General features: G+C 39.9%; 1 long non-coding RNA gene across 2 annotated transcripts; it reads right to left on the bottom strand.

Annotated features, from left to right (window-relative positions):
* LOC119017521 lies at nt 1-27,640 on the bottom strand. 2 transcript variants are annotated; one of them, XR_005074457.1, is made up of 4 exons: nt 27,332-27,640; nt 25,846-27,151; nt 14,641-15,814; nt 1-114 (listed from the first exon to the last, which is right to left on the bottom strand). It is a non-coding gene; the product is annotated as an uncharacterized LOC119017521 (long non-coding RNA). The 2 variants fall into 2 exon arrangements; XR_005074456.1 differs by lacking the exon at nt 1-114 and having other exon boundaries at nt 13,849-14,710; nt 15,666-15,814.
* Between the last annotated feature and the right edge of the window lie 305 nt (nt 27,641-27,945).

Genomic DNA, 27,945 nt, shown 5'->3' with positions numbered 1-27,945 from the left:
CGGCTGATAAGGACTCCTCTTCCTCCTCATGTCCACCATCATCTCCTTCGTCCTGTCCGCGTTCAGGGTGAGGTTGCTGTCATCACACAGACTGATACGGAACACAGCGACAGACTGGGGACAAGGTACAGAGGTGATTTACAGCAGTGCAGATGAGGACTATGAATTTGGGGACAGGAAGGCATCCCAGAGGGATGAACAAACCAGAAGTGGTTGTGGAAAGACAAATCAAGACTGCTTTGGTGAGTTTTACTGAATTTTGTTCTGAGCTAAACAGGCAGTTACATCTTAGTTTGGTTAGAGAGAAACTAGAATTCAGAAGACGTATATTTATATTTTTCTGTTTAGAAATGAATATATTTGTAAAAATATTTTACTTTCATGACATTTTGTAAGTTTACTTGTTTACTTACTAGACTAAGTAGAATTGTGGGACAGGAGGACGGGCTAGGGCTTGCTGTTTAGCATGCTAACCTCATGGGACAACTTTGTAATATGTGCAAATTCACTCCAGTAACGTGAGGTGAAATTTGCTTGAACCAGAAGCTTGAAGCTTGAAGTGTTTGACTTATCATTAACACTGACTGAAAAACTTCAGCCATCAGTCATCAGTTTGGTTCAGGGAAAGTTTTGGACAAGTTTTGGAAAGTGAAACTTATTTTATTAGCCAGTCAGATACCTCTCTTGACTGTCCTCCCTTGTCTCCTGTCTATCCCTAACGTTAAAAATGAATAACTGCAACTGGTGACAAGATGGGAGACAAGTCAGAGGCAGAGAAGCTACTTGCATTGTAAAATACCCCAATTATTTCACAATCAGTGGCATGTTTTTCATTCTTTAAATGAAACCAAATGCAAAAATCTTAATTAATTCTTTGTGTGTCAGAGCAGGACACCCACACAAAAGCTGTGGATAGAAAACCCTTGTGTATAACCATTGATACATTTGAAAACAACCATTTTATATGTCTATAGGTGATCTTCATCTTGTACTGTATTCAATTTGCAACACAGAAAACTGGGTTGATTTACTTTTCTGTAGGTTTTATTATCTCTCTTCTACCAAATGAATAACATTACTGGAAGCCATCACAGTAATAAAACAGACAGGAATATACAGTTTAAATATAAACACTGCTGTCCACTGAGATAAAAACCAACAGTCTATAGGAGCCAAAGTTTATAGCCTTGAGTATAGCTGATAGTATTTCCAACCTACCACTCTTGTGCAAAACTAATTAATAATTTCTCAGCCAATGTCCTCCATGAGAGACATCAGAGGGTTGAATCACGTCACTGGATCTCTCTTGCGCACACATTTCTGCCAACACAGTTAAGCAAGGCTTTTCCAAAGACCTCTAGGCATTTGTGTGTTTGATGAGACGCTGTTAATAAAGGAATCATGAAGCAAAGAAATGCAGAAGGACTGACAGGGAATAAATGTGCACGGGCCTTGTAAAATAAGGCATGAGGAGGCAAACATTTAGTTGTTTTTGCAACAGTGTGGCATTTATTAGACTTAGACATATGCTTAATTAACTGCACATTTACAATAAGAGAGCGCATTACATGTCTTAGCCGATATTTCATCACTGCAGCTGTGACCCACAAGGACTGCTCCTCTGTTTTCTTTTCACAAGAGTGCTGGAAGCAGCCTCTCGCAATTCATGACCTGCCTCATGCAACACAAATGTATACACCCACATTTACGCAGTGCCTTACTGTAAGCACGGTTATAAAGTGCTGTTTTTGCCAGATGTGTGTTATTTCTCTTAAGCAGTTTTGGATTTTGACAAAGGCAATGATAAACCTTAATAACACACATATGAGTGAACAAATTAATGAATATTACATAGAATATAGAATATATATGTATATTCCTTTGTTATCACTATACACATGTACAACAAAATTGTGAATGGCTTTCTCTTCAGGTCCGTAAAAAAAATAGTGCAAAGTAAGAAAGGGGAAGTATACCAAATAAGATAAACGATATTGCCAAAAGTATTCACTCACCTGCCTTGACTAGCATATGAACGATTCTTAATCCATAGGGTTTAATATGACGTCGGTCCACCCTTTGCAGCTGTAACAGCTTCAACTCTTCTGGGAAGGATTTCCACAAGGTTGAGGAGTATGTTTATGGGAATTTTTGACCATTCTTCCAGAAGTGAATTTGTGAGATCACACACTGATGTTGGACAGGAAGGCCTGGCTCTCAGTCTCCGCTCTAATTCACCCCAAAGGTATTCTATTGGGTTGAGGTCAGGACTCTGTGCAGGCCAGTCAAGTTCATCCACGCCAAACTCTCTCATCCATGTCTTTATGGACCTTGCTCTGTGCACTGGTGCAGAGTCATGTTGGAACAGGAGGGGCCATCCCCAAACTGTTCCCATAACATTGGGAGCACGGAATTGTCCAACATCTCTTGGTATGCTGAAGCATTCAGAGTTCCTTTCACTGGAACTAAGGGGCCAAGCCCTGAAAAACAACCCCACACCATAATCCCCCATCCACTAAACGTTACACTTGGCACAATGCAGTCAGACAAGTACCTTCCTTCTGGCAACCGCCAAACCCAGACTCGTCCATCAGATTGCCAGATGGAGAAGCGCGATTCGTCGCTCCAGAGAATGCATCTCTAGAGTCCAGTGCCGGCGAGCTTTACACCACTGCATCCAACACTTTGCATTGCATTTGCTGATGTATGGCTTGGATGCAGCTGCTTGGCCATGGAACCCTGTTCCATGAAGTTCTCTATGCACTGTTCTTGAGCTAATCTAAAGGCCACATGAAGTTTGGAGGTCTGTAGCATTGATGACCTCTGAGCACTATGAGCCTCAGCGTCCACTGACCCCATTCCTTCATTTTACGTGACCTACCACTTCCTGGCTGAGTTGCTGTCGTACCCAGTTGCTTCCACTTTGTTATAATACCGCTGACAGTTGACTATGGAATATTTAGGAGAGATAGATAAATTTCACGACTTGACTTGTTGCACAGGTGGCATCCTATCACAGCACCACGCTGGAATTCACTGAGCTCCTGAGAGTGACCCGTTCTTTCACAAATGTTTGTAGAAACAGTCTGCATGCCTAGGTGCTTGCTTTTATACACCTGTGGCCATGGAAATGATTGGAACACCTGATTTCAATAATTTGGATGGGTGAGTGAATATTTTTGGCAGTATAGTGTATATGGTAAAACTATACACATGTATACAGTAAAAAACACTGTAATTGTGCACAACAGAGGTAGTGCAGCTCATGGGTAGAGTCAGCGTTTTGTTATCTGAAGGTCACTGGTTTGATTCCCCTGGTTTGCATGTCAAAGTTTTATTGGACAAGATACTGAAGCCCAAACTGCTCCTGATGTGCTAGCCGGCACCTTGCATGGCAGCCACCGCCATCAGTGTATGAATTACTGGAAGTCACTGTGGACAAAAGTGTCGGCCAAGTGCCGTAAATGTAATGTAAGTGCTGCAAGATAGTGCAAGTATGTCAACCGCTCCTGCAGTTTGTGGATGGTATTGTTTCTTATGTGGGGGTAGATGGAGGTGACAGTTCTGGGGTAGAAGCTGTTTTTCAGTCTGTTGGTGGTGGATCTGATTGTCCTGACCCGTCTGCCTGAAGGCAACGCTTTGAGTAGGGAGTGTCTGGGGTGTGTACGGTCCTTACAAATGCTGCTTGATTGTTTTTTTCAGCCTGGCAGCATAAACAGTGTCCAGTGTAGGAAGCTCTGTCCCAGTGATGTGCTGGGCTGCTTTCACCACATGGTGCAGGTCTTTGTGATGCTCTTGATTGTACTCCTGTGAAAGTTGACAGTTCTGTGGGAGCTGACCCGTTTCAGCTTCCTGAGGAAAAACAGTCTCTGCTGGGTCTTTTGGACAAGATGAGATGTGTTAGAGCTCCATGTCAGCTGCCTTGACAGGGTGACACCAAGGAACTTGAGGTCATTGACACATTCCACCTCATTACCATGTATGTAGAGGGGGAGGTAGTCTCTTCCTTTAGTTCTCCTGAAGTCGATAATCAGCTCCTTTGCCTTGGAAGTGTTAAGGACCAGGTTGTTGTCCTCACACCACTTAGCAAGACGGGTCACCTCAAGCCTGTGCACTGTCTCCTCATTGTCTATAATCAGGCCCACCACAGTTTTGTCGTCAGCAAATTTTGATGGAGTTGGAGGTGTAAATGGGGAAGTCAAGTATGAAGAGTGTGAAGAGCATTGGTCTCAGTACACAGCCTTGTGGGGTGCCTGTGTTTAGGATCAGGGTGGCGGAGATGTGTTTCAAATTCTCACTCGCTGTGGATGATGTGAGAGAAAGTCCATGATCCATGAGCACAGGTGTGAACCAAAGCCCAGGGTCTCGAGCTTTATTGACCAGCTTGTGAGGGATGATGGCAGTAAAAGTAGAGCTGAAGTCCACAAATAGCACCCTCACATAGCAGTTCAGTTCTTCAGATGTGTCAGGGTGCTTTGCAGAGCTGTGTTGATAGCGTCTTCAGTGGAGCGGTTTTCCTGGTAGGCAAACTGATGTGGGTCCAGGTCCGGTGGAATGATGCTCCTGATGTGTAAGAGCACCAGGCTCTCGAAGTACTCCATGATTACAGGTGTTAGAGCAACTGGGCGGTAGTCATTCAAGCACTTTGGAGGTGATTTCCTAGGCACAGGAATGATGGTGGAAGATTTCGGGCAGGATGGAACACTGGCATTTTGTAGGGAGAGGTTGAATATTTTTGTAAACACCACTGTCAGCTGCTAAGCGCATGTCCTCAGTACCTGGCCTTGTACACAGTCCAAGCCTGCTGCCTTATTCCCATTTACCTTCTAAAACATTGCACTCACCTGGTGGCGTTGGAGAACCAGGTTAGACTCTCCAGCTGGTGGGCTGCTGAGTGGGACAGTCACCTCTCTCTGCATGTATAAATGAGCAAAGAATTGGTTGAGGATGTGAGACGGGTTGAAGTCTTCAGTGGGCAGCAAAGTGTTCCCTCTGTAGTCCTTCAGTGCCTTGATACCATCCCACATGCTACGGGGGTTGTTGTCATTGGACCATTCTTTGATGTGCTGTTTGTATTTGTGCTTGGCATCCATAATGCCTCTTTTTAACTTTTTAACTGTGCATCACTGTAGGTCTGTCTGTCATGAGACCTGAATGCTGCATCTGTCTACTTGAACAGTGCCCGCACCGTGCTGTTTATCCAGGGCTTCTGGTTGGGGAACACCTTAACTGTCCCCTCTGCAGAAGTTTATGTGCCCCAGCACAGATGCAGTGTGTTCCTCAAGGTTAGCTTCCTGTGCAAACATGTCCCATTCGGTGCTCTCAAAACAGTCCTGCAGCATTGAGGTGGTTTCCTCAGACCTTCTTCAGGGTCTATCAGCTTGGATGGGAGTGAGGAAAATATGGTCAGACTGTCCGAGAAGTGGAGACGGAGCTGCTTTGAATGCTCCTTGGATATCTGTGTAAACCTGGTCTAGGACATTGTTTCCTCTGGTGGGGAAAATTCACATTTTGCGGGATTTGGGCATGATACGTTTTAAATTTGCATTTGGATTGAAGTCCCCTGCTATTATGATCATGCCATCTGGATGAGCCGTCAGCTGCTTATTAATGATGTCATGTAGCATTTTCAGGACTAGCGTGGCCTTAGCTTGTGGGGGGGATGTATACTGACAGGATAGTTATTATTGTAAATTCCCATCAGGAATCTGAACCTCACTGTTAGCAGCTCCAGGTCCACGCAGCAGAGCTTGTAAACCATGTCCACGTGTGTACCAGCTATAAACAGAGCAGCCGGCTACTTCAATCACCGCATGCGCGACGTTGTGATTCAGCCATGTCTCTGTGATGATGGTCATGCACTTTAGAGCAGTTCTCATTCTTAGCTCATCCACTGTTTGTTAGAGACCTGCAGTTTGTGAGGAACTGGCTGGAGAGAGCTGGTCTAGAGGGGTTAGCCAATAGTCGAGCACGAAATCCGGCTCGCTTTGCCCTCTTCTGTTTCCTCTCCCTCCGTCGTCATTTGCAGGGCCAGTGTTTATTCCGGTGGTTGCTGGGGTGCGTAGGATCTCCGGCAGGATAGAAAAAGTGAAGTCAAAATGAACTCCGACATGGTTATAGCCAATGAGAAGTAACTATGCTCCGTCAAATAAATCTGGTCCACTGCAAGACCAAAAGAAATGATGAAGAGACAAACAAAAACTACGACGTAAAGAGAGAGCTGAGACGCTGCATCTGCACGTGCCGCCATCTGAACTTAACAAGTTAAAGCACAAAACACATGAACATATAGTAATACATTAATGAACACATTGTACACCTACAAACAGAGCGTTAGTTAAGTCGGTTTGAATGCGCAATATGTAATTTCTGCCACTAGGAGTCTCTCTATCAAAACAATTAAAAGTTCAACTATTCTACTATCTTGACCTGCTAGTTGTTTTGCTCATTTGGTGCGTAGAGTTTTAAATTTGTTTTTGCTAAGTGCAGCTGCCTCTGAGGCTTTGAGAACAGTGAAGGTAAACTAAAACAGTAAAGTTATGGGACAGACAGTGAATCTCTCTCCAGTATTGCACAGCCAAATCTTTACAGTAGCCCAGAGTGGACAAAAGAAATGGGAGAGTGGAATAAACAAAGGGGTAGGGTGAGGCTGGGCGAAGCAGATGTTTGCAATCTATAAGCTCACCTCTAGATGTCACTAAATACTACACACTGGACCTTTAGGGTAATATAGAAATATTGATCATTGTCTCTTTAAATTGCTTATCGACATGTTATTGCATGGAACAGTAATCAGTCAGGCCTGTGAGCAGATAGTAAGTGGTCATACATGAGCCCTCTTTATGTGGATTAATGTGAGGAGAAAAATACATTTCCTCGGCTGTTAAATTGAAACAGTGAACAGTGAATCTTACAGCAGATTGCTATACCAAAGAATGATCCCCATATGAGCCACTGAGGAAGAGCTGATAATGATTATGTCTGCCTCAGTGCCAGAAACAAACCCCTAAGACATAATCTGCGGCTCCATTGTTCCTTGTTTCTGTTATATCCCCTGCGGCTCCAATCATTTAGTTTTTTACAGCTGCTAATATTCGTTAATTTTATCTTTTTTTTTTTCTTTTAAGACTTTATCCAAATCAACTGGATTCAGTTGAAAATTAAATTAGTTTAAATCTTAAATCACCACATGGCTGACTTTAGAAAGAAAATATAGTGAAGATGAGGAAGATAAAAGTCTCAACACCCAGACAGCAGATGTAACAAGTTCCCTCGTCCCTAGAACAGGCATCAACAATAGACAGCTGGTGAGCTCGATCTGGCCTGCTAATATTTTTTTGTTACCCAAGCTTTACAGGGTTGTTTCAGGTCTTTGGAATGTGGAAAATTACTGTTCACACTTACAGAAGCTCCAGTAAAACATCTTTACAAATACAATCATAGCAGTCACTTAAAGGAAATTGAAAATATAATAAATTATGAATTACTTTTATTTGATTTAATTTCAGTAAACTACAGTGTTTTCTTACCATTTATTAATTTCATGTATTCTTGAGGACATTGATCACATGGTCACATCTAATGTGTGCATTCTCTGAGCTTCATGTGGCAAATTCAAGTGCTTGCTTTCCAATATGACAATCTTATGTAATAAGTATGTGAATGTACAGGCTTAAAGTCAACCTTCCAAGACCCTGCTACACCACTGGACATGTTTCTCAAAAATGGAGAAGTTGAGTTAGATTGATTCAACTGTTATGATGTAAAAGTGTTATCAGTGTTATCAGCCTTAAACGACTGGAAATGTAGTTAACTGGATCATAACTCATGCACTCCTATGCATTTTTAGAGATAAATTAAACATTTTTTTGAGTTATAATCAAACTGTTCAATGAAACAAGGAATAGTTTATAAGCTATTTTGTATAAACTCCTGTGATATTAATACCACACCCCCTTTATACTATATCTACTGAATTTGAAGCTGGAGCCGGGAGATCGTTAGTTTTATAACTTAGCTTAGCCTTGAAACTGGGAGTATAAGGAGCCTGGCTCCATGTAAACCAGGGAACCAGCGATTTCCACGAAAACAGGATGCTTCTCCTCTTTCTCAGAGCGATTGGTGTGGTGTATCATTCATTCATGAAGATCAAGATTGGTGACTTTTTACCAGAACTTGTATTATTGATTAGGCCACTTAGGTAACACTCCCACAGCCTTGAAAGTGCTGCCAGTGCATCAGTTATATGATGACAAGATCTAATATGTTAATTAGTATTCTTTTCAAACTTGTTTTTTTATGAATGGAGATTGTGCCTCAGTAATGAAGGGAAATAGAATCGGGTCCTAAAATGTTTTCTTAAACTCACAGGAAATTCATGCCGAAATTCTTGTCTCTAAGAATTAAGAAAGAGTCCAGCAGAAGTGCTTTGGATTAACTGTTGACAAAAGATTGCCTTCTGGCTGAGCCCTGAATCAAAACAGACATAAAGGACAAGACTGACGCATCTGTGATTTCATTTATTACTAAGGACATGTATTGTACGCTGGGAGGTCGACAGTGATTTATTTATCTATGGGCCAAGAAGAAGCTCCAACTTTGATATATTTGGAAACACTGGCTCTCTCAAAAAGCAAAGCAACATTGATATGATAAAGATATTTGATGTGTTGGATGGTTCATACAAATGAACATAAACTAAACGTATATGAGCAGTGTTCTGCACAGACTTTTTGAAGGGCAGGGGGCAAAAATACAGCATGTTCTTGCCACTGAAGAGTGCACTTTAGTGCGTATTTTTGGCACCCAAGATGGTATCATGTTTTAACCAGCCAAGGAGCAGTTTAGTGTGTTTTGTTAACCAAGAGGCCACTTTAGCACGCGTTTTGGCTCCCAAGAGGGCACTTTAGTGCACGTTTTTCAACAATTGGGCCACGAGGGGGGAGGGGTGACCGCCCCCCCCGGCAGATGTTAAATCCAGGCAGCGACTTCCGATGTGAACCCGACCTGGACATCAATTCTGAATTTCTGTCTGACCCTGGCCTGGCCTATTGGAAGCCAATGTGTCCCAACCATTGACTATACAAAATAGTGGACAGAGCCAACTGTGACGTCAAGTGGATGGCTGTCGCCATCTTGGCAGTGCTTGACTTTGCCAAACTCCTGGCTAATCAAAAATGGGCAGAGACTGAGCATGGGTGGAGTTGAAGCAAACTGAGTTAGTTAAACAAGCTCTCAATGATGGAAGCTACCAAGCCAGTTAACACTAACAAGCCATCTGTGCTCACACATAAGGATTAGCAAATTTCTCCTCTAGCTGCTGTCTGACTGTTAATGTTAACAGAGTAGCTCATTAGTCCGAAACACCGGCCTCTGTCCCTCCAAACTGGTTTTAGTCCATTGAACCACACAGAAAGACACATTATATGTCCCATATTTGAATTAAAACTATTATTATTGACTAAAACCATTAAAGGAACTGTAGTTCCACCTCTCTGTTAGCTTCAATTTTAAGAGATTGCTGCTTTTGTCCAGGCGCTCAGTTTCCCACCTGTGGTCAAAAGATATGTAGGCCCAGTTGGCATCATACAACTCAACTGGTATGAATGAAGAACGACTTCTGGAAGCTCCAATTTTCAATTTTTGTTTTTCGTTCCGCCATAATCCAATACAAAGAGGTGTGTCTCATTCTATGACCATAGAGAATATTCATCTGATGGTATCACTCTTGCAGAGGGGGTGAGGCACTCAGGCATCATCAAGCAGCTTTCAGTCAAGCTGCTGCTTCTTCACATTGAGAAAAGCTACTTGAGGTGATTCTGGCACCTGATCAGAAAGCCTCCTGGACACTTCACTGCATACAATTTGGAGGAATTCCTGAAAGGATTATATGTTCATCTGGCTTGGGAATGCCTCATGATTACCCAGAAAGAACTGGAAGACCTGATGGTGGAGACGGACGTCTGGACTACCTCATTTAGCCTGCAGCCTCAACAATCTCCAACATCTCCAGAAACTAAGCGGATGGAAGTTCACCAGTAAAAGAACTTCTTGAGGCAGACTAAACATGAAAAAAAGAATTGTTTAGTACAAAAAAAAAAGAATTGTTTAGAAATGAAATCTGTATGTTACTTTTATGAATTCAGAATAAAAAGTACAAGTACAAATAAATTATACATTTACGGATACTTCTGTATATGGTGTATACTAGGGGTTGACCAGTTATCAGCTTGGCCATATGTTGAAGTCAGTATTTAAAAAATGTGCTACTTTGGCTCTGACAAGATGCAGTTACGCAACATGCAAAGTTACCAGTAACTAAATGATCAAATGGAGGTAGTGGTGTAAGGAACAGTATTTACCTCCAAGATGTATTGGAGAGGAAGTGTAAAGTAGCAGTAAATGGAGAGCTCAGGTGAAGTACAAACACCTTAAAACTGGATGGTGACAGCACTCGAGTAAATGAACTTCACTCTATCTAACTTACACTCTATCAGTGCAAAAAGCATAGTAAAAGCGAGGTGTTTTTTCTGCAGCCATTACGCTGCGCATTAAGTATTTACTTCAGAATGTTAAGATAAACAAACGTTGTCTTCTGCCAGTTTAAGTTAATTATCTTCACTACAGTTCCCATGTCATAAAAGCTTGGCTGTGCTTGCTGCTGGTTGTGTGTTGACACACTGTGGAGATGAACCTTGACTTCACAAGGTGAGATGAGCTGCCCAAACACACCTGTTCAGCCTCGCCTGCCACTCCTCTCAAGGACACATCTTTGTGGGTCTCCTCCTTCAACATATCAAGGATTTGAAAGCCGTGCACTTGTGTTAGTACGCTGCGCATAAAGTAAATCTCACAATTTTACATGTGTAGATGGGTGCTGTTTTCAGTGATGTGTTTGTTTAAATGAGGGTTAGAAATTAAACAGAATAAACAATTTCTCTCCATCTCCACCTCCTAATTTGTCAGATATTTTCGAACTCCCTCTCTCACACGCACCTACAGAACCTTTCCTCTCACCCTTATTTCTTGGTACCGTCATTCAACACCTTAGCTCATGCGTCATCCACCTGTTTCTTGGGAAGTCAGCTCACAGACAGTCCATGTCACGATGACATTCCATCCACATCTTGAGGCATAATTAAAAATTAACATATTTTCACACTGTTTTCACACCTTAATATATCAGCAACATTTTATCAATGGACAATCTTCACTTGTGTGTGTGCCATTCAGCTTCAAGTTTCTTACTGATTGCAGCCAGATCTCATGTGATTCACAATCAATCGACAAACAGCTGCTACAGCTGCTACATTCAGGTGCCTGTGAACACCGAGGACAGCATGGACGCTGCAGACACCGTAGATACTGTGGACCCTGTGGACCTACTTCAGGGATGAAGTATAGAAAAACCCTACCTGGCTGCTTTGAAATGACTGAGAAACGCCTTTGAGTCTGTGCTTATAACGAGTGAAAGAAATCTAACATCACCTATGGGGGTGGCGATAAGGTGGCCGCTGAGAAGACACCAGGACGAAATGTGCAGGCTGAGTATGAAACAGACTCTCACCTGAACTGTGAACACCAAAAAAAAAGGTTGGAGACTTCATTAAGACAACAACTTTATGTTGTACTTACTTCCATAAGTTGATTATTGTTACTGGAATCCCTCTTTGCTTCAAAGGAAAGACAAGAACAGATTCAATTTAACAGATGTCGAGAGTCAATAATGTTTCCGATTCAGTGGAAAGCATCCGCCTCACACTGAATAGTTGAACCTTATCGGAAATACTGTATGCTTCTGCACTTTCTTGCTAAGAGATAGATGAGAGGATGACAATGATGTCTGCATGCTAAAGACAAAGCTAAAGCCAGCAGCTTCTTAGTTTCACAAAGGGAAACAGCCAACACTGGTCAGAATAAACACTTCACAGCTTGTTTGTTTAATCGATACAAACCTGGACAGGAAAAGATAAGTCACTACACCCGCCAAGAAATTATTGGAAATTGTAATGTTTGTGTATAGATTAAACAGATCAGATACAACTCACAACCGAACCAATACTGGTACCCAGTGGTACCTTTTTTTGGTACTTTAATGTCTCTGTAATAATAAAAATGTCATTTCAGCATATCATTATATAACAAAATACACAAATACATTTTAAAAAAGCAACAGAGGGCAGCAATTCACTGTTGCAGTTTTCAGTCTGTCTGATCCAACGAAGAAGAAACACCGGCATTTTTGTTATGTTGTCACTACAGCAGTGTTTGGATGCTGTACTATTTTCCCATAAACATTATGCGACTATGAATGACTGGATTCATACTAAGGTTTCAGATATACTAAATTACCTCACAAAGGACTTTTGGATGCAGCCAGAGGTTGTGTTTTGGCTAATGCCATTAAAAATGCTAAGATGACATCGACAGTGAAAAAAGCTCAGTTATCTCCATTAACAACTAAGTGATGATTTACATGAAGATGTCAGTGAAAGTGATGGTTGTTCATGTAAGTCTCCTGTAGCTGCTGCTTCATGGGATCTAGCTTTAAGGCTATTTAAAATGACACACTAGTTGGCTTTTTCTATATATTTTATGTTGCCGTGTTCAGCTTTCAGTTTGCATTAGAAATGTTGCAGCGATTGTTGCCCTGACTCACTGTGACTTGTTGCAGGGGTGACATCTCACTGTCTCTCTTTCTTTTCGTAAGTTTAGTCTAAAGATGCACTCTCAAGATTTTTTATTTTAATTGAACTTGAATCGGCATCTCAGCATCCAGACCTACCTGGTTTGCAGAGTCTTTAATCTTTATACAGAGCCTAACACAATGTTTCCCACCATTTCAGGTCTTAATGCTGAGATACGCTTATCGCCTCCTTGTATGAACCCCAAACTCAACTATAATCTTGTCTTCTCAATCTTAGAAGCGCAAGCAGAAAAAGGGCATTCAGAAAAATATCTAATTATTCCTTTAAACCAAAGCCTAGTGTTCCCACCAGGCTCTGAAATACCAGGATTGAATGTGCAGTTACGGAAAAATAACCTTCAGCAATTACTCTGTTACTCAGGTTTTAACTCGTCATTGGCAGGAAGTGCACAGGTAAAACTATTTTCCCATGAAGAGCCCCCTGGACCGTGAGCCAGTGTGAGCAATACCAGGACCTAATTTATGAGAGAGCCGCAAAGTGCACGTATGGAGTAAGTTATTGTGACTGAGTGAGTTTAGTATAGGACTGTCACTCAAGAGACTGAGGTTTGCATCCTCTTTGGAACATTATTGTAGTGTTCAGTTATCATGTTCCATTTATTTTCAGTTTTCTGCCACTGTGTGGTTAGGTTTAGGGAACAAAAATACTGTTTTGGGTTTGGGTTCAAATAGAACATAACATAAGACAACTTTGCATGAGGAGGTTTTTCCATTTCTTTTTCTTCGAGCAGACATTACAAAAACACGATGGTCCTCCTGGAGCAACATAGATTATGATGTTAAAGGAGCAATGCCAACAAAGCGATGTCAGTCGTGCATCGGATCAATGCTTCACAAATACAGACATCACTTTCTAAAAAAGTGTATATAAAAGTTAACATTCTCTATTTTCATGTACCACATCATCATTGTGTATTAAACAAAGTTAACATTTAATTGGCTGATTAATTACACAAACTGTATTCAAGTGTTCCACTTAATGAGGGTTTGTTTTCATTATTTGACAGGGACAATACATGCGGGCAATTGCTACATCTAAATAATATGCAGTTGGAGTTCTAGCTATTGCTATGTTGTGGTAGCAATGGCTACAGCACTTAAGAGCAATGATGAAAATAACAATTAGGAACAGACTGAAAGGGCAGAATTGAATATCTTTTATATGAGATTGAAATATAGAAATAAACCCAAACAGCTTAAGGTTGTCCTCTAACATGTTTTGTTTCTTTGGCTCAATAGCAGGCACAGGAATAGCTTCAGTGTTATAAATGAAAATACCACACTGTCTAAACTGCAGCGTGTCATACCCAAACAATGTCACTAGACGCCTCTGGCAGTGAAAACACAGTCAACTATTAAATGGGTCCATAATTAACATTAGATTTACTGTAATGTTTGAAAACAAAGACCTTAGGCAGCGGACTAAACGCAGGCATGGAAAGCTCTCCTGTCAGAATGGTATTTGGTGGGATATGGAAGGAATGCTACAAGCCTGGCTCATCAATCATGTTGATAGGAGGTATATATGTGTGTTATGAAACATGTCCGACAACATTTACGTCCACGTTCACCTAACCTAAGTGGAGCGCCTCGATAACGCTCAGCAAACATGAGGGCAGGTCCAACCCAGACACCTGATTAAGGACAGGCGTCCTGGGACTGGGATGTGATCTATGCATGGAACAAATCTGCTTGTTTCAAAGGCTAGTAGTCATCCTGATGTCAAACATTTCAAAGTAGACAATTAATACGGTGTTTGGAGAAGTCCTTCTGCATTCCAAAAATTCTTAAGCTCTTCGGCAACATGAGAAAAAAAATGATTCTCTTTCAGAATTCAGTGTTATTAACAATGGTATCCCTCATTCCTTGTCTTCCTTTCTGCTTGTGTTTTCTCTCCGTCCCTGCCTTCCTCCTCCCCTCAGTGTTATTCTCACCTCCAGCTCCCAAAACTGCAGCCTGGCTGACTCATCACTGGCCTTGCCATTAGGCTCCTGCCAACACTCACTGATTAAATCATAAAGGAAGAGAAAAATGAGAGTTATTGAATATACTGTGGCCCAATGTATGTGTCAGTGATAAATAATGTGTATACAGTAAACAGGGTGATAGATCCTGCACAGGCAGCAGCAGTCAACGGTATATTTAAAGCATATTTGAAAAGTTAAATTCTCCCACGTCTGGCTCATATATAACATGAATAATAGATGTATACAGAGTGGACAGCAGAGCACAAATCGTGAGCATGCGGACGTGAGTTTCAGCAATGTTGTTTTAACAGTGACCATGGAGATTATGACCTCTACACTTAAAGCTGCAATAATTGATTTTTTTTGCCACTAGGGGGCAGACGAATTCCAAACATGCTGATTGACACACAGCCCTAAAATATTACCATCTTACAGAGTACTGCAGGGATGCTGTATTGGGCTAACTAAAAAGTTGCACAGAACAACATAATCTTATTGAGGTCAATTCCTGGCAATAAGTTCTTAATATAATCACAATGTGTTTTCTGATTTGATACCAAATATCTGCTTGCTGTTTCCAAAAAAAAGAAAAAAAAAATCAAAAAGTCTGTTTATGTGTCACATTCCTAACTCGTCAAATACAGATGCTTTTGGATTGTAAATTTGTTCGGTTGCCATCCCAAGGTGTCAGTTTTTGACCAGTTGGGAATGAGACACAAAAATCAACTTGTGTTGTTGGTTCAGTTGGTAGAGTGGGTGTCCCATGTACAGAGGCTTTGTCCTCGCTGCAGCAGCCCTGTCGGCCCTTTGCTGCATGTCACTCCCCCTTTCTCTCATCCTGTTTCCAGTCGTCTTGTCCGCTCTTCTATCAATAAAGGCCATATAAAGGCCAAAAAAATACTTAAAAAAACATCAACTTTTCTAACAAATTGAACCGTCAGTGAAAGTGTATCGAGGACAAACATGAAATCCTCATGCTGATGAACCTTTACCCCCAGATTCCACCTGGCACATCTTCGCCACAACATGGCTGTTGTAGACGATGGTCGTAGTTCCACCAGCCACACCAAGGTGCAGTTCAGCAGCATCTCGGAGGCAGCTCTCCAGTCTGCTCTTCTGAGGATACACGGCGAGTCTCTTTCTGATGCAAGTGGACAGAAGCAACATCAAGATCAGATCAGGCCAGACAGGAAGTCAGACACAGGAACAGCATAGAGCAAAATAAAACATTGTGTGCAGTCTCAGGATGTACAGGAGGGTGGAACAACACCATCTTGCACACACTATGTCACAGGGACATGCCCGGTGGAATAAAGTTGTTAGAGAAATATCACCCAACTCTGCAGCTTCCTTCAGTTTCTTTGTTTATCTGTCTCGTCCCAAACGTTACAGTTCTGGTACCCATTCACTTCTCTCAAAACACTGTCTTCAGGCCACTGTTTTCTGTGACAATGCACTAAAATATTACTATACATTAATTGTCAAACAAGCAAGCAGAGACAGTTAGCAACTAGCTAATGAGCACGGTGGAGCGTGTAGTGGATAATGATGGAGATTTTTTTCTCAGAAGCTGTTGATAACCAAAAACAGAAGAAAAAGATTGAACTTAAATTTAACTCCAACTGAAACTTTTTAATCAAACTTCAAGAAATTGTATTTCAACTTTCACACAAAATGCATGTCAGTGTTTAGTCTCAAGTTTTTAGTTGTCATGGTTAAACAAAGGGGACCCAAAACACAGACACACAGACAGGCAGGTAGCCTAACAAGAGGCAAGCTTTGTTAACATCCAAGTGCAATAAATCCACAAAAATGTGGCAACAAAAGGCAGAAAAAAAACAGGATAAAACCAAGAAAAAAAGCAAACAAAGCACAATCCTAAACAGGAAAGTACAAACCAGAAATAACAAGAGGAATCAGGAACTAAAAGCTGTAAACACATGACAGGAAGGTGAGACAGGGAGACAGAGCAGATGAACTGACAAAGAGAAAGCAGAAGATGAGAATTTAAATATACAGGGGCGATCAACCAGCAGCACACAGGTGAGGAGTGAAAATAGCAGAAAAACAGACAAAGGGAGGAAATGAAAATCAAACCATGACACATGATGACAGTACTTCAAAATAAAACAGGAAATAACTGAACCACAAACTCAAACCATGACATTAATTTGAAGCGAAATGGTAAACAGATTCTACAGCATTCATTCAGTCTCTCCAGAACATTTCAAAATAAGACAAAATAAATTACAAGACAAGTAATAACATTTGACATAAAGTTATTACATATTGTGATACACTGTGATGTTAATAGAGGTTGTGTCTCATGTGAGGTTGTGCTTTTATTCTGGGTATTCCTCTGGTGTTGATGTTATTGTATCTTGGTTATCAAACAAATCATACATTTTTTAGGTCATCTGGAACTTTGATTCTACCTCCTGCTTTAGAAACATCATTATTTCTCCCATTATATGATCTACTAAGCATATAGCTGCAGGGATTTTTTTTTTTTTTACATTTTCGGTACATTTCAGTAAATGTACCTCATCATGACATCTGAATCCCTCAGTCGTGTAAATAGACATTCAGAAACAGTTTACAATCAATTTGTCGACCCTCTCTACTTTTTCCATCGGCCTATCCATTTCATTACGAGGTGTGTGCTGTAAACTAATCCTGTCGTCCGACGATAGAGAGTGAGTGCTGCTCCCTGTAATAAGGCAGGGGAGATGAGTCATCAGCAGAAGTGAGGCTTGGAAATAAGGAATGTGGAGACTGTGGCCTCTGGCTGAGATGAAAAACCTTTGGTTCTGAGGAACAGACACACTCCTGCACAACTAAGGTGACCCACAAAGATCGCTGGATCCCTTGTTGTATCAGTGAGACTCCACTCAGTTACCATAAATCAATACTGTTATAATTCTTCCCAGCTCCAGCGGAGTGATTCACTTTACTAATAAATAAAGCTGCAGACACTTCAGTTTTGAACGCAGCCCTTTGAATTTTAACACACGATTGCTAAAATTCACAGTGCACTCATTTCCTTGAATCCAGTGTTATTACATCTTTTTGATTGTACAGCCATATGTCCAGTACGCTGTGCTAACAACAAGCTACCAGCAGGGTTTGCCACTTGCTGAGCATATGTATGGACACTTAAGGAGGAGATTATGCAACAGGGTTGGTATAAAAGGTTTTGGTGAATGTTTTAATTGTTTCTGCTGTAAAGATTTGTCATCACTGCAACATATTTTTAACTGAGCTCAAGCTGATCATAGCCTCTGTCCTCCATCATTACTCAAACCACAACATTTTCACAGCTAACGCAACAGGACATCTGTGTCATGGTCCTCAACACAGTATCACTTTAGTAAAGTTACTTGATTCTGGTGGCCACAAACAAAGCCAAACAAAGTCAACTTCCTTGACTCAAAGTTTGAAAGCAAAAACATTAAATGATAAGTTCACCCCAACATTAAAATGCAGTCATTATCTCCATGACTTCAAGCTGATGGAAAGTCAGGTGAAGTTTCATTCTCCACATAACCTTTCTGGAGCTTCACAGCAAAACAGTGTTGTGACATTCTCCAAAACAACTGAAAGAGACAGGGACTTAATAAAATAAAAATAAAAACCATGAAAAGATGTCATTTACTGCCTTTTTAAAGCACTAATCTTCACTGTAGCTGCTAAAATAAAAGTATGAACAGGAAGTCTGAAGTATCAAACTTCTTCTGTACTGGAGAATGCTGCAACGTGGTTTTACTGTGAAGAGAAAGGGCTGAGTTGATAATGACTGAATTTTTAATTTCATCCTCTCAGAGAACTTAACTTTGCCCTCAAGTGGGATTAATAGGTACAGTATGAACAATGTCATTAAAATCTAACACGAGAGGCTTATTTTATGCTCCATGGTTCATGTAATTCTTAGACCTTATTTCATCAGCTAAACCAGCTTTACGAGTCATACTTGATAAAACACCATGTACTCTTGAAACCGGTGCACAAATTCAACTTTTATCCTGTTATCATTCTTCTCCTCATTTTGTCTTGTTGAAATGTATAAAATATTCAAGAAACCAATAAGGCCTTTCTTTGTAATAAGCACATCAGAGAAAATTCAGGTAAATTGATCTCTAAGGAGACAGATTTTTTTTTTACATTTACACGCACAAATATACCCCAGAATCTCACGTAGCCTAGCTATTTTCTTTGCACAAGCTGTGAATGAGCGTCCCTGTCATCAACACTATACCTGAATAATTACATGTTCCTGTCCAGTTTCAGTGTTTCACCCATAATTTACAAAAGTCCACCCAAATAAAGAGATTTCTGATATCAGTGCAAGCTGCCAATATCCCATTTGACTAATAAGGAAGAAAAAACATCATTGTGATAGGAGTAAAAAAGCCGTAGGTGGAGTTGTAGGCGAGAAGGTGAGCCACCGATGGCTGTCGAGACAAGGTTTAAAAATTTGTAAGTGTGACTTCACCAGATATTTGGAAACCACAGGGCAATTTCCATGGTGTCTTATCTTATTGCATCCAAAACATGCATTTTAAGCCAAAACAAAACGTTCTTCTCACCAAGACCAAGTGGTTTCTGTGTCTAAACCTAAGCAGATCACAAGCACAGCGAAGTTGCAACATACAATTGAAAATTTAACCAAAACATTTAAATATCTATATCTGATGATATCTGTGGCTTGCAGAAATGTAAGTGGCCAACAAGCGACTGGTTCGCCTAATTTAATAGTTCACACCTAAATGACAATATAATTTATGTTGGTTACAGCTTCACTGACGTCAAAGGAATAGGGCCTAATTGCTCACTCCAAGGACATGAGTGTATTTAAGTAATCTATCATCCTTAAATTGATTATTTGTTAGCTGTTTTTTTTGTCAGGGGCCTCGCCAACTGTAGGTCAAGATACTCATTGATGAAAGAGAACATTCACGTTTACACCACCTGAAACAATTGATGATACATGACTGAGCAGAGACATACCAGTTCACTGACAAAGTCACTCCATTGACTATCTCAATGGAGTGACGTCAGTCCTCGAGCAGCTCTGTGCTCTGTCACACAGCCGCGGCAGCGAACACCGCAGCCAGACCGGCGAATCTAAATAAAAGTGAACTGTTTCTTTTTGTACGCCATGCTGGAAGAATTCATAGCATGTGCGGCATTTTTGACGAATGGACACAATTCAAGTCGTGCGTACGTCGTTTATGAGAATAGGGTGAAATGATAAATGATGAGGAGCCGGGGGTTTGCCCTCCAACCTTCCAACATGATGCTTGACGATTAAGGTAATGTAATAAAGGTTTACTATGAGGATAGACGGGCTGGTGAGTCATAGGTCAGTAGTGGGTGTAAGGTGAGAACATCGGAAAGCCTGAAGCGTTTAGGGAGATAATGAGGCCTTGTGCATCTCCCAAGTGTCCAACATTAAGAGTTATTACTTCCTCTCCTGCTGTAGCTACAAGCACCTTGTTTCATCCACAGCCGCAGTGCTACGGCTCTAATTGCATACACATACGAACATACATACGAGCGAGCAGCGTCTCAAACTGCATTTAGTACTCATTTCCTCTAATTTGAGAACAGGATGATAATCTGTACCGTTTCAGTTAATCACTTACATCTCAGATTTACCCCTCAGAGCTTTTCTAAATCCAGCTCGAAGCAAAGCGTGTCCACGTATTTCACAAATGTTAAATTTTACATATATTTCTCAAGGTTTAGGAAGCTGTCGGTCAGCATGATAAATTTTCTACCGCAACTGTTCAATGTGATGTGATCAAAAGAGAGGCAAAACTTTAACCTTTAAACAGATGAGAGTCAAAACAACCTTCTATGATTTTGATATAATTTCAGCAGTGCAGGCAGGAGTTATACAGCTCAGTCATTAGTCTTGTAGTCATTTTTTCTGTGGCACACAGAAAAGGTCTGTCCGAAAGAAGTAAGGAGAGCACCTTGTTGCAGGTGACCAGACATCCCGTACAGTTTGGGACGCTCCTGATTTATGAGCAGTTGTCCTGAATTACGCAGCGGAGACGTGACTTGGTGACACAGTACTAATGGAAGCGCTAAATAAGTATGTTGAGTGATGCCAAATTGTCATGAATATTAAAAAGGAAGAACCCTCTTCATCATGAAATGATCAATAGGTCCAAATAAATTGGTAAATTAGAATTGTATTTTTACTATTTGAATCCATGAAAATGTTGTGATCAAATCACACATGTCAGCTACAATTCCTGCTTTTAGTGAAAGTGACTTGACTGACGATGAAATGATTAATAGCTTACGTTCTGTTCCATGAAGCGCAGTCATCGTGTTTCTGCCTGTGGTCTACATTCGAGTTCAGTGATCTTAATACATTTAGTTTTTATGCAAACATCCATAACAACTCAAGTAGAAGTAAACTCTTGCACTGTGCCCTACATGAACAGGAAAACGTATTCCCTCTATATCAAGTAGTGCATGCCACCAAAATCCAGTCTCGCTTTGCTTTAAGTGAATGCTTTCATGTGAGGGTTTGGATCCCCCCACCCACCGCCACAAAAAAAGGGGCCCTAAAAACATTTAACACAGGGCTGCAGCCAACTATTATTTATCATTGCCATGCAAACTGTTACTTTTACTGATTATTTTCTTGATTAATTGATTAGTTGTTTAGTTAAAAAATGGGTTAAATCAGTGTTTCCCAAAGCCATCCACGATGTCCTGTAGATGTCTGGTTTTGTCAACAACCTGAGATATTCCGCTTACTGTGATCATGGAGTAAAGCAACAAGAAAATATACAATTTAAGAGGCTGGAATTAGAGAATTGTGCTGTGACTGTTTGTTCTGTTAATGTGATGTTTTTATTTTAAAGACATGTTTGTGTTTCATATTGTCATGAGTGAGATCAATTACAATTTTCCTGCTTCGTAGTGATGTTTTAGTAAATGAGTCAGTTCTATGAGTCTGCTCTTTAATTGGTTGTCTGGGAGCTGTTTAAAAAAATAAATGAATACAAATATAAATACAATAATGATGACAATAATAACATGCACCATCATAAAAACATAGATCAATGTAAATAACATGTACATAACACACAATAGTGTTTTTTTTTGTTTTTTTTTACATCATTTAAAATCTTATACCAAATATAAATTATGTCCATAGGTCAAATTATTGCTAAATTTGGCTGAATTGTAAAAGCCAGAGGTGGCACTAAATGAAGAGCCATTTGGGAGCCAAAGGAGCCAGTGCTTGAGGCCGAGCAGAGCCAAATGAGCTGGCTCACTACAAAGAGCCACAATTCCCATTGCTATTGCAACGGCTGGAAAATAAAGTTTCAATTAAACTCCATTTTATCAACTGTTGCAGCTCTAATCTACATCACTGTTCACATTTGCCCGTTCAGTTTCTGCTGCTCCTACAGCATTTCATTAACCCCACCTTCACGCATTTGTTTAATCTCATTCAGAAAACTTTGCTTGGTCATTTGTTGTTACGCAGCCGTTTATGGTGTCGTTGAAAGCTGCTTCTCCTCTTTTTGATTACTTTTTTTGCTGAATCTCTCTGATAAATATTTAGCAGCATTTTCAACTTGTTTAACCATGAATGGCAGATTCTTACTGTTAAAAAAAGAAAAGAATTTGTCAACATTAAATTTGCATGGTTAGGTTAATTGTGGCATTAAAGGAAGGTGAACAAATGTCGATAAGCCTCACAAATGTAATAATTATACATTTGATTGCTTGCATAGTTGCAGTCAGCTTGAATGGTTCGCCATGAACGGAAAGGTTCCCCGAATCAGCTTCACAGCATGTCATACAAATGCAGCAGAACAAATTAAGAGCAGCTGACAAAAACATCACAGAAAATAAGAGCAGCATTGAATATGAAGGAGGGAAATGTTCCAGGTCTTACAGGATGTTTTGAACTTGTAGGACGAGCTTACAGTACCAGGAGGGATGTGCGTAAACCTGCCATTCATCCTGGCTTTCTTGTAAAACAAGCTTGCAGGAAAAGTTAACAAGACTTACTGAAACAAGTCAGGCTCACTGCTTTATTGTAGTCAGTTCGATATTTTATTGAAGATGCATCCTTTGGCCAAGCTGATGTGCAATATTTATGCAAGACTCATTCAGAAATGTTGCTCACAACTAAAATATGTAAACTGCCATTTGCTTCGACTCTCGCTCCCACTGCGGTTCCTGACAACTTTCAATATTTACATTTTTCTGTGGCATCAAAATGCAGCAGACTTAACAAAAGAAGAATGAATATGGAGAAGAGATGGTGCTTTGGTCTTCAAAAGGAAACAGTTCCTCATCCTTAAAATATCTTAAGTGCTGTCACTTGGAGTCCCTCCATGGAATCTGAACCATTTACAGGCTCTGGCTTGTAATCGTCAAAATGCTACGTGTTGAGGTCAGTGCTGTTTCACAGGTTTGGAATACCTGTCGTGCCATCACTATTTCTTTTTATTGTGTTTTGTGGAGTTACTGTATACGTTACTGTCAGGCTAAAACTAATTTTCAGATGTTCAGTTCATAAAATGTCAGAAAAAAGGAGATTAATTTCCCAGAGCCATCTTGTTATAACCACTCTGCTATTCTGAGTTACCCTTTTTTAACAGAAATAATTCTTTCATAGTCTTTCCATATCCCTCCAGTTGTTTCTTCTTTCCCATGATCCTGATTAATTAATAGTTGCCCTCAATAACACTCAACACCACCAGATGTTTTATCACATGAAAAGCCTACTTTTAAAGGTAAGGGAGCAGGACTTTACGTGTGAAAATTCTGAAGGAAGTGCTATGATTCACTCACGATAGATTAACACGGTGGAAAATACCAAGTAGAATGTCTGACATGACTATCGCTGTATTGATAGACATTATTCTAAATTTAGAACAGGAAGTTAAGAGTTTGTTTTGACTAGGGAACAGGGTAATTATTTGCTCTACTCTGTCTCTGAAAGGCTTGCGTCTGTCATTTGTCCATACAAAAACTGTTCATAATTCTGCATGACGAAAGCCTTGACGGCTTCGCAGTCCTGCCACTCCATGTTAAATTAATCTATCACAGTTATCCAGGAAAGAAGGCAAAAAGAGCTGTAAAGTTCAACTGACAAACAAGAAAAATCTTCCAGATTTTCTTGGCTCTGATAGTCTGTTGGACAAAAAGGGGATGAGGGAGGACAGTGGGCCACAATGAATCAACTTTTTGTTCGGACCACATAAGAATTAACTAGCTAGAGAGCTATTTTTTAACTGTGTATTAAGTGGGTGTCTGGTAATGGGTTGTGTCCTGTTTGTATGTGGTTGGTTTGTTAAACACAAGCCATCAGTGGAGTTAATACAAAAGATTGTGAACTTGGGAAAGTGGCAGCCCGCCCCAGCAGCAGACCAGACAGGAGGCCAAAGAGGTTGGTGTGTTTACTGAGGAGACTACAACTCAATGGCCCATCCGCTATGTGCAACTCAAGCTTTTTTGATCATAGTTGTGCCAAAGGCGACCAGGAGTGGGGCAGGTTGTGCAAGAGACGCAGTTTGATCCGTTATAACGCATAATAGTAATGAACACTTTTTACAGGTACAGGTACAAGGACAGAGTTGTGTTAATGTACTCAAACTTAAAGGAGGTCCAATCTATCGTGCTGCAGCATGAGCTCTCATTGGCAAGTTCATGAGAAGGATTACTGAGTATTTTATATTTCTTTAAAGGTAAGACCAACTTTTATAAGATAATTTATAGTCTTCACTTGTGTTTCTTTCCATCAAACAAAGGTGTCTTTATAAATGTGGACAAAATAAAAATATAGATATTACAATTTAGGTACATTTAACATAAATTATTTAAGAACTAAGTGTTGATGATTTAAAATATAACAAAAAGAGAATTTTGAATCTGAACATTTAGTGATTATGTTTAATGCACTATTAACTTGCCACTAAAAGACGTTTGTAAATATCAGATTGTCAGATTTTGTCCTCTGTAGGAAAACTAAATTTCATGTCAAAATGATGAATGAGTTACTGAGTGGATTTCTGTCTGCACATATGTGACATGAATCACATGTGTCATTGATCCGAGGCATCTTTCAAATCAAGTCCAGCCACTTTTCCTGTGCGCATGGTTTAATATTTTATACCATGTACCACATGTGTAGACACACCCTAATATTGCTTTAATTAGTCAGTTCCTAATCATTGCTCCATCGTCATTCATCCAGTCATTGAAGACATTTGTTTTCGGCTGAGTGGTAATAAAAAGTCAGTCTGTTAATGTGCCCTCCTACCATTCTAGACTATGACTCATATCTAAGCCTCACTGCAGAGAGTTATATGTGATGTGAATACTTATCAAGGCAACAATCCTAAACTTGTTTCCACACGTCAGCCTGGTAGCAACATATCTGTCCTCTATGAGTAAATCAGTGGGACAGGAGCATGTAAACGTTTGCCTCTGATATGTATATTAATAGTTTGTATGATGCTGCGTCACACCACAGCAGCAGAGAGGATGAAGGTTGAGGAAACCTATGTTTTCCTGAATCGCTCTGTGATTTTCCACCTTACTTTTGACAGTCCTGCGAATGTACATGAAGATAACTAGCTGCATTATAGGATCATTAACACAAAGCACACATTCATCCTATGTGGTACTTGTTTACAAAGCAACATTTTCATACTTTTGTGTTTTTGAAACCTGAAAGTTGCTCCGTTATTGAGTGGGTTCTAAGAGGGGAGGGGTGAACGCTAGCTGACCAACTGAAATAACTGTTGTTTGACGTCATGACTTTATTTTTAGAAGGTAATATATGGGTGTGGAAGTGCCTTTTCATGTTAGAATCAAAATACAAACAGATAACATACACACACTGATGCATCCATGTGCACATGGGCAGACAATCACGTGTGCGTGCGTGTGCGAGAGCGAGCAAGAGTGTGTGCGTGCGTGTGTGTGTGTATGCGCTTTTCCTCCAAATACCAGGAAAATGTATATTCACACCTACTGATGAGCTATATTTGTTTGCACGTGTGCTGCAGTGACTCAGAGGGGTTACTATGTTCCTGTGCGCTAGCCGTATAGGAACACATATAAGAGTTAAAATCCGGGCACATTTCGAGTTGCATCAGATGCTGAAAGACTTCTGTCTCTCACCTGTAATATCCTCACAGTGGGTGAGAGTATTAACTGGGATTATCCTGTTGACTGCTGGTTTGTCACTGACATCTAGATCTTCACCAGAGCTCACATGGACATGTGCAATCCAACATGGCAAGAAAAAAACAATGTAATGTCATACACATCATATATCGATATGTTTAACTTCTTTTGTTTAAAAAAATATTACTAAGAATTGCAAGTGGGAGGTTTTATAAATGTTGAAGTAAAAAATGTCATTATTCCATTCTAAATGTATTTCTTTGTGTTCTGCATGCGAGTATCAGTGTTGAGCACCAGTTTTGTAGCAAACATTAAATTTATGATGGTAAAGTCCTTTCTCTTTGGTTATCATGTTTTTATTGCTCAATTAAAATGTGAAATAATGTAAGAATTTTTCAGAACACCAGAATGCACATTTAACAGAGATAACCTAAGATTTTTTCTTGTTTGTGATTACAACAGATTCAATATTGGGTAAAACGGTTTGACATGCACTCTGTTAACATATGCTTCCGATATTAAGCACCATTAATAATTGTGAATCTTTGTTCATTCTTGTGGACTTGTTTGATCAAATAAGACATATGAATGTTTTTATACATTTATTGAAACCAAGTAATTTAATTCTTAGCCCATATGTGAGCCGACATGTAGATTTGATTAAATGTTATTAATGTTATTTTATTTCAGAGGAAGTGTTTTATCGACAAGTTTTTGTGGTCTATGGAAGCCCAGAATACCAATATCAATGAAATTGGAAATGTAATTTGTGTTTTGAATGATGTGTAATAATAACTTCACCTTTTAACATCATATCCATTTTAAAATTATCTATAACATATATTTATATCTTATCTAATCTGAAGCCAATAACAAATTTATTATGGATTTTATAATCCTTTTTGATTACTTTATCAAATCCAACATGTCACTATGTAGGTCACAAAGTAAATCAAATTCAGACATTTAGCTGAGATCTGTAGTCACGCTGTAGTCAGCTCCGGGCTCTGGACAGTTATAAGTGCTCAAATTTGCCAAGCTGCGACGCTAACAAATCTTTAGCACTTTCTTATTTTTCATAAGGCAAAAGATAAACTTGGTGAAAATTCTCTGGTAAGTATTCTCTCCACATGCCTTGTCTGTCCTTGGGCCAAGATCCTTGTTAGAGAAGCAAGCCCTGCTCTCTGACACACCACATCGCAGGTTGACTGTGAAGAGCGACAGAAGAGTGATGAGTCTTCTCTGGTCAAACAGCCTCGCAGATCTTGTCATGTCAGTATGTCCATATTCAATTAGACACCTGCATGCAGAGAGAGTGTTGTCATTACACTGCAATTGATCATGTGGATGTAACTGAATGATAAAAAATACTAAATCAGACTTTTAGAGCTCTTTTCTAGGTTCTCAAAGAGACGTTACAAAGGAAACAACACAACAGAAAAAGAACAGTCATCCATTAGTAAAATGAACAGAAACGCACCAGTCACATATTCCCAGGCGTGAGAGGACGCTGACGTTGTCTGTTCGGCACTTCTCTGAAGACTGAGACTGAAAATAAATCCGTTTGAATTCAATCATCAAATTACTTTTGACCGAGTTCTTAAAATTGTGTATCTGGACATCCCACACAATATCAGTCGCCAGTTTAACAACTTTTCTAAATGGCTTGTGTAATATAATGTCTAATGTATAATGAACTTAAAGACAGAAATGGCAAAATGTTCATGCCTCATGTTATATTAGTAGTCGACTCATTGGTGAGACTAACAAAGGCATTAGGGTTGCTTAGTTTTCTGTTTTGTTGGTTCTTTTGTGAGTTAGGTAAATGTAAATAAATAATAATACTGATCCACAATGTAGTTTCTATATTGACGCAGCAGGACAACAAGTTGGACATTTTTACTAACTTAATGACTCTTTTTGGTATAATTTTCACATTTGTGCTTGTACATTTCTTTGTTTCGCCTGTGGTTATTCTTTGTCTCTCTTTTCTTTACATTAAACACTACAAAAAAATGTATTAAAGCTGCACTTTGCAGATTTGGGGAACACATAAGAAAAGACTGTCTTTGTTTTCATGTCTGAATTGCTATG

This window comes from Acanthopagrus latus, chromosome 4 (genome assembly GCF_904848185.1).
Source record: "Acanthopagrus latus isolate v.2019 chromosome 4, fAcaLat1.1, whole genome shotgun sequence".
NCBI lineage: Eukaryota > Metazoa > Chordata > Actinopteri > Spariformes > Sparidae > Acanthopagrus > Acanthopagrus latus.
Note: the sequence above shows the minus strand (reverse complement) of the source record. Positions and strands in the feature narration are given on the sequence as shown.